This window comes from Trematomus bernacchii, unplaced genomic scaffold (assembly GCF_902827165.1).
Source record: "Trematomus bernacchii unplaced genomic scaffold, fTreBer1.1, whole genome shotgun sequence".
Lineage (NCBI taxonomy): Eukaryota > Metazoa > Chordata > Actinopteri > Perciformes > Nototheniidae > Trematomus > Trematomus bernacchii.
This window is the reverse complement of record NW_022987739.1, coordinates 10,974,496-10,981,796: the sequence shown is the minus strand read 5'-3', so window position 1 is coordinate 10,981,796 and position 7,301 is coordinate 10,974,496.

Genomic DNA, 7,301 nt, shown 5'->3' with positions numbered 1-7,301 from the left:
TTGTGACTTTAATGTGTAAGCATCAGGGGTGTAGCATATTGAGGCAGAGCTAAATTGAGCAGATTGAAAAAAGCTGAATACTAAACATAATAATGTATTATATGTAACTTCTTCTGTAACTAATAAGCACAGTTGTCAGATAGCTGCAGAGGAGTAAACAAGGACAATATTTCCCCATGAAATTATGTGTAGTAGAAGTAAGAAGTAGCAGAGAATGGAAGTATTCAATTACAGTCTGGAGGTATTTGTGCGTAAATCAGATTCTCTCCACTACTGTTGAACATTGACCTCTTCAGAGCATCTTCAGAGAGGTTCAGATATACAAATCAATCAACAATTTGATCCCTAATTGATTACATAACATTGAAACTTGTCATGGTCATAGTGCTTGTCTTGCCTCTTATAAGTGTATCAGTCTTGCAGCATTTGAACCAAAAGCCAAGGTTGTCAGGCAGTGTTGCTCTGTGTCTTTTATATGTGAGTAGGTAGGGAATTGTTTGCTAATATGAGAACAGTACAATCGCAATATACAGTAGACTTGTTTACTGGGTTTTCAGCCCTCAAGTTGCCTCGTTAAAGTTAAATAAGGACGATAGGAACAAATCATTTAAGCAAATAATAAAAGGAGGAGTCATAAGTGATGTTAAAGTTTCAGTGTGTGTCAGTTCTCTAAGCAGTTGGATTATGAATTTCCTAGGTTCATATAAACCTTTTGCCCGCAGGGATTTTAACTAGCTAACAGAGCCACAATGATTCACTCATCTATTAGTAATATGATTCTGTTCTTACCATATGAACCTTCCGGTATGCTACTGACGTCAGAGAGAGGTCCTGGAGCAGGCTCAACAGGGTTTTATCAGCTCCCTGGCCTTTCATATCCATTGTGTAACTAAATATTTCATATATTTGTTAGGCTATACAAATGACACGTCAATTGACATTTTGTTATAGCCTGGGAGCTGTTCAAACCAGGTATGGCTTTTTTTTTGTGAAACATGAATCCCACTTTTTGCAGACAATTTCTGGAAAACAAAAGCAAGTTATGCTTTCTCTAAAGGGATACAATCTGGTGAATGACAAAGATATTTAATGACCCCAATATGATTTGTCTGTGCTTGTACGCACCAAGTACTAACCACGATGCGTGAGTTAATAAATCTGAATCTGACATTAAATGGTTTTCTTTTTTACTCTTAAGGCCTCTCAGACATGGAAGCAAGAGGAAGACTGATGATGGGTGAAATGCTGATTTCACAGCTATCACCATTACTACCGCACTTAACCCTTGCTGTGGCAAATTGTGCTCTTACCCCTTCATTATGGTCTATGGAAGAAACAACAACATGTCTCTCCGTCATTCAAAACAGGAATTTTTAAATCCGAACATAGCTGCGTTCCAAAATCTCTCCTTCCTTTCCTCCTCTCTCCATTTCCTGGATCCAGCCAGCCATCCTTTTCAGGGCCATGTGCATCCTGTTGCCTGCTGGCGGTGTTTTTTCCCGTTTTGTTTTTTTCCCTCTCTGTGGGTTCAGGCTCTGAGAGTTCTGTAGATGAGGGAAGTGGTGATAGACACCACAGTCCCTCATCTTTTCCCCGGCTTGAAAGGCAGCGTTTGTCACTGACGGCCACCAGAGCCATTAGCCAAAAAAGAAACTGAGCCCTATCAGATCATTGTGACTTACTGCAAAATGAAACTAATGCCAGGATATGAACTTGTAACTGCAATTTGATTTACTTTAATAATTAACTTAAAATTCAACTTCTACAAATAAATAAATAATGACATTGCAGAGTTTTTAACTTTAAAGCTGTGCATATCGTCCCTTCTTTACAAATGAAAACTTGTAAGGTCAAGGGGTCACTTGTAGTGTTGCACCTAGAAAAAATTGTCCTCTAGTGTTATAGAGTTTTTCAGCTCATTGTTTTGATTTGTTGGTCCTCAACTCATCTGTTTTGGTTCACCTAACCCTAATCCTAACCCGAACATCTCTTGTCCATCTTGTTTCAAACAACAGCAGGCAACTCTTAGCAGCAACAACTAACGTGTCATTTTCAACAACTATAGTGCTACTGTTGGTATATCAAATACCTCTTATCTGTAGCATTGTTTTAACATCATTGAGTAAAAAGTATTGTTCTCAAAACGTCCACAGATCAACACTAAGAGTGAAAGATAGATAAACAGTAGTTTATCGAATTGTTTACCCATTACTCTCATTCTTAACTACCTGCATGCTGGGAAGTGATAGAGTTGTTCAATCTTTATCGGCAACAGGTGAAATGACCCACCCTCGTCCTTCCCTGCATCACTCCATTAGCGACCATTTCCTTCTCACCTCCCTTTCATCTTTTGTAGTTTATCGAAGAACGAGGAAGTATGTGAGCTGCAGTGTTTGTGTTAATAACAAAAAACGACTGTCAATAAGATATGGAAAACTTTTGCCGGTACTTCTGACACAGGAAGTTAGTGCTAATCCTTTGTTGGGTTTAACACACCTGAGGGATTTGGGCAAGGATTACCTTTCACTCTGTGCAACTTTTGTCAAGTGTACTTAGAATGAACGAGCCTCAGAAAATCCATGGTCTCTTCCTTCTTGGGATGAGCGGGGGCCCCTGGTTGCTAACTCCTCAGTCACCATGAAAGAATTTACTGCTGGGGAAGAGAACGTGGCTCGAGGGGATCTTTGTCTTTCCCCTCCTTCTTTTCCACTCAGCCGTCAACTGAGGATGTTTAAGGTTGATAGAACAAAGGCATGTGATCGGACTGTTATGAAGGCCCCTGTCAGCTGTGGCTATAGGTAAACACCTGCCCCCCCCCCCCACCCCCCCCTCTAACCATGCAGAGGCCCCTACGGGTTTAGTCAACAATCTAATAAGGTCACCAGCACCCACTGGAGGACATGGTTGAAGTACTCCTTATCACTTAAAATTGAAAGTTCTTCACGCTTTGCTGATTTCTGCCAAATGAAGTTCCTGGTAGTGCCTTGGTAGTGTTAACCTTCCTGTACAGTTAGTGATTTAGTGACCTTCTGATTTTTACTAACGACTGCAGTGTCCCCGTGGTAAAGTCACACGAATGATATCAATGATTATATGATTTTATTTTGGAAAATGTGTGTAATTAGCATCTTGCAGCAACAGAACAATTTGAGAATAGGACGGTACATTCTTAACTCAAGGTCAACTTACTCACTTTTGGCTGAGCATTTGACCATATCTTATGGTCCTCATAAGCCCTGGGTTGTTGTTTTAAAACGCGGTTGATCAAGAATAAACTACCAAGCCTAGCGATAACCCTCGTGTGGCGTTCTCTTCATTACTCCCCCCTGCTGCTGGAGGGCTGAACACAGCCAAATGGTATTTGTTCCTTTGGGACAAGTACGCTTTGTGTGTGTATTTTTACCTCTATGAGTACATTTTTCAAGACAAATTCTTAATCAGAGTTGCTTTTAGAAATGTACATTCTTCTTTTTCTTCCCTAAACTTTACTCCGATACAGAGAATTCCTAAAAGTGCTAAAGGTCAAAGGAGAGTTGGTGAAAACAGTGTTGTTCAACTGCCTTTGTGTTTCGAATCGAAGAAATGTTTGGGATTGGCAATTTTCTTTTTCTTTGCTCATGAGATAAGGTTCTCATGAAAGGTTCTACATCTCGAGGTCTGTGACACCTGGGCAGACTTAATATGATGATGAAAACCATTTGATACAGTCCAAAGCAAATAGCTGATTTTCAAGTTGAGTTAATTAACGGTTGTTTTCTATTAAAATAATTAGCTATTCTAGAGAGGTTGGTGTCATCCAGACCAATATCCAGGCCAGAGGAAGGCAACTGGGCTCGCTGTTCAGATTCAGATTCAGATTCAGATGTTATCCCCTTCCTGTTCCATAACCCAAAGTCAGAAACTGGCATTAACTGGGTCTCACAAAACATTGTTTGGATTTGCTCTAGTGTACACACAAAAAAAGAGTAGAAGCTTTCATGCTAAAGGTTAATGGACAGTTTGTGTGGACATTCCTGAGAAGGTCAAAAATGTAAAAGGTGAATTCCAAATAAGCTTTTGCTTTAGTCTATTTGATAGGTGGCCTCTTAAACCTTTAACAATACTGTCTTTTGGAAAATATCCTAAGCTTTGACAATAATACCTTCTGTCAATATGTAATGTTTTTTAACTAGCCTCAGGGGAAAACACAGCTTCGACTGTTTACGACAAAAAAGGGCAGTAGTGGGGGTCACCTCTATCTGTGTGTTCAAAAGGACCGGTCAGGAGGAAACAGGAGGTTCAGTACACAGAGACACTGAAACGCTGTCTCTTCTTAGTTGGCGTCACCTTTTATCAGTGGAGCACATGGTATATCTACTGATAAACGAAACTGAGAGTGGTGCCAGTGATCTTGGTGACAGTGAGGGCTCTTCAGTGGAAGATGCTTCTGTCTTTGGAGATTGGAGTGTTGTCAAGTGTCTACTAACTGGGAATTACTTTTGGATTCTTTGCCATCATTCCCACTGTTATGTTCACATTTTCTCACGGCAAGTTCACTTAACAAGTTCATAAACAGGCGTCTGGGTTAAGTGTTTTAACTCTTATTACAAGTAAGGTCAAGGTTGAAGGTCGTATAATTACACTTCTTCGCTGTTACAATTTATACCTACGGTCTTTATTGGGAAATAAGTGAGTAAATTAGTCAACTGTTATGATGCCATTTGAGAGTGATGGGCAAAACCACGGACCAATTCTTTAAATGTATTTCTTCCAGAGTAGCTTTGTTGTGTAAGATTTGTTGCAAGTACAAAACTGAAATAATGGAACTTTTAAAATTGATTTTGACAAGAGCCTTCTTCAATACCTATAGCTGAGAAATTAGGCCCTTATCATGTGAGCTTTCAATTGCAATTAGTCAGGAGCTTTTAGGGCTCTGGGCTGTTACCCACTTTGTCTGATTTATAACTCTGCCTTGAAGACAATACAACTTGTTCAGATACAAGCTGGAGGGAAAATACTTTTCTGCACTGTGTGCTGTAAAGGCTCACATCTGAATCCCCTCAGTGCCTTAAAAAAAGCTGTGTAAAATGTTTGATAATTTTCCTTTATCCACACGTTTGTTTTGATAGAAAACAGCAGCTTCCTCTCAGTTGAAGTGACAGCTGGAGCTCCGGGTTACACGGCCACCTGCTGCAAGTGCGTCAGTCTGTCATGAAGGTCCTGTTTCCTCACATTGTGCCGCTGCTCACTGGCAGAGTCCACCATATTAATTGTTGAATATGTCATGTCTCCAGGGACCAAATGTGAGTGTTAGTCAGACCTGCAGAGCTAAACTAGCTCTATCAGTCCTGTAGACTTTTCATATCGAAGGGAAAGTCGACATTGCATGTATGTGTATTTTATATATATATATGAAGTGTTTTCTTGGCTGGATGTTAACAAGTATTTTTGGGTAGTAACAATTTAGTCACTGGAACTCTACTTGTAGTTATGCCACTTGATATAAATATATAGTATTAAAATGTGATGGATTAGGGCTTGTATTTAAGAGCTGGAATTGAACGTGGGTTACTGTGATAAAGGACCAACTTTGATATATATCAAAGCCACACATTACCAGGTGAGCCAACAAGGTTTCTCAACTCATTCATTTTTATTATTTACACCTGTGCGTAGCCTGTGTGTGACATGTAATGCCATTGAAAAGGACTATTTGCTTGTTAACACTGATGACACACATAGGAGGGCAGGTCCAATCGTAATTTGCCACAAATGCAACACACCTGCAGTATAGGCAAACACAGATGTTTGTTTAGTTAGGCCTTGTGAGGACAATACAAAAAGGAAGTATTCTTTGAGGTTTTGGTCTGGGTTAGGGTTTGAAGGTTTCAAACCAACCTTAAAAAAAAAAGATAGTGTGGTAAACCCCTGGAATCATTATACAAACAAACACCTAAAATTGTAGATAAGAAATCAGTTTATTCTCATCATTGCCCAATACTCACAAAATATAACTTGTTGAGCTGGGAAAATGTAATGAGATATGCAAATGCTTGCCTCATGTACAAAATAATACACGGCCTTACCTCACCTCCGCTAAGACATTTTATCACCATACGCACACCTGTAACTAGGTCAACAAGAGCTGCAACAAGAGGAGACTGCGTTGTTCCATTAAGGAAGAGTTCATTCAAATTCCAATCTTCTTTTTCTTTTAAAGCTGCACAACAGTGGAACTCAATCCCAGTAAAGATTAGAGAACAAAACACCTGCAATTTAAAAACATGGTTAGTGGAAAATCAGCTGTCAACACTGACACAATCTGCACTTTACAACGCTCTGTTTGTACATGTGCCTTGACCTGTTGCTATCTGTCTGCTTTGTGAATATGTATTTTAGTTTTGTTTTTATGTTTTTATATATGCTTTTATCATAATATAAGCATCTATGTTGAATGTTGTTTTACTGATTGTATTTACCTGTCATTTGAAGTGAATTTTTTTTTAGGATGACTTTCAACATCTGTCCAGGGACTACAGATGAAAAATAGCCTGTTGGCTAACTCTGGCGCATTTACAGAAATATCAATCAATGTGCACTGTCCCTGTCAAATAAATAAATAAATAAATAAAATAAAATAAATGGTGAATAGTAAAGAGCTACTCTGGCAGCTCTGGAAGAGAGAGAGAGACAGGCCTTAACTGAACATCCTGGCTCGTTCCTTCGATTACACATCTTTCTCATTCACTCTTTATCTTTTCTGGAAATGTATCAGTGATAAATATACACTGTAATTTGAGAGATCGTTTTTATTATTCATCTTTTCAACTATAAAAATCCCATTATTCCACTCAGATCTTAGACTACATTCGCGACAGTTTGCCTACTATGAACAGCAGTTGGATTTCACAAGCTTTCCCGAACCCAAACTTTATAAAACCCTAAGCAGGTACAATCTTTGCAGCCTATGTGTCTAGCCCTGTCACCTGTACAATATTCTGTCATCTGAAAGCACTCTCTGTTGCCCAATGACAAATTAAACCTTTTCCACCCTTTGTCAGAGCAGCCAATGCAAGTATCGAGTAGTCATACGACAGCTGATCTTAGAATATAACTTGAATACTTGTGATTATTATCGGGACTTTACTTCAGCGTGTTTTCAGAACATTTGTAAGAGTGCAGCTGTCAGGTGAGTTAGCGAGTGTAACATAGCTTTCAGTGTACAACACGATACGGGAGCAGACATCTTCCTGCTGTGGGACTTCTCGACGAGTTGAACACAAATACTTTCTTCTTTGCACAGTGAAGCACAAAGGGCAGCA